The sequence below is a fragment of the Rutidosis leptorrhynchoides genome, chromosome 6, assembly GCF_046630445.1.
Source record: "Rutidosis leptorrhynchoides isolate AG116_Rl617_1_P2 chromosome 6, CSIRO_AGI_Rlap_v1, whole genome shotgun sequence".
Classification (NCBI taxonomy): Eukaryota; Viridiplantae; Streptophyta; class Magnoliopsida; order Asterales; family Asteraceae; genus Rutidosis; species Rutidosis leptorrhynchoides.
The window spans coordinates 334,525,457-334,526,223 of NC_092338.1; the positions used below are offsets into that span (position 1 = coordinate 334,525,457).

The window sequence follows — 767 nt, forward strand, 5'->3', positions numbered from 1 at the left end:
TTCATATAGGAAACATTCTCTCGTTGTTCCAATGTTGGTTCAATGTGACAATCTTTCAATAAGTGTGGTCCACCGCATAGCTCACAACTGATTCGTATTGCGTGAATATCTTTATTCATCTTTTCCATTCGTCTTTAGAAAGCATCTATTTTTGCTGAAACGGAATCAAAGTCATGGCTAGAATCGGCTCTAGCCACTTTAGATGAACGAAAAATATCTTTTTCTTGGTGCCACTCATGCGAGTGGGAGGCTGTGTTATCAATAATTTTGTAAGCTTCAGTTGCGGTTTTCTTCATAATGGAACCACCAGCTGTTATGTCGATGTCCTTTCGTGTAGCAACGTTGACACCTTGGTAGAATATTTGTACTATTTGATAAGTGTCTAAACCGTGTTGAGGACATCCTCTCAACATCCTTCCGAATCTTGTCCATGCCTCATATAATGTTTCATTTGGCTTTTGCGCGAACGTAACAATTTCTCCTTGAAGTCTTACGGCTTTGGATGCCGGAAAGAATTGTTTAAGAAATTTTTCAACTAAAACATCCCATGTGTCAATCGCCCCTTCAGGTAACGATTCTAACCAATCTTTGGCTTCTCCCTTTAAGGTCCAGGGAAACAACATGAGATAGATCTGCTCATCTTCCACTTCTCGGATTTTGAATAGTGTACAAATTCTATTAAACGTACGAAGATGTTCGTTTGGGTCTTCATTCGGCGCACCACTGAATTGGCATTGATTAGTCACCATGTGTAGAATTTGTCCTTT

General features: G+C 39.6%; 1 non-coding gene across 1 annotated transcript; it reads left to right on the top strand.

The window, feature by feature from the left end:
* The first annotated feature begins 384 nt into the window (after window positions 1-384).
* On the top strand, window positions 385-491 carry LOC139856428 (small nucleolar RNA R71). Its single transcript, XR_011761909.1, has one exon. It is a non-coding gene; the product is annotated as a small nucleolar RNA R71 (small nucleolar RNA).
* The last annotated feature ends 276 nt before the right edge of the window (window positions 492-767 follow it).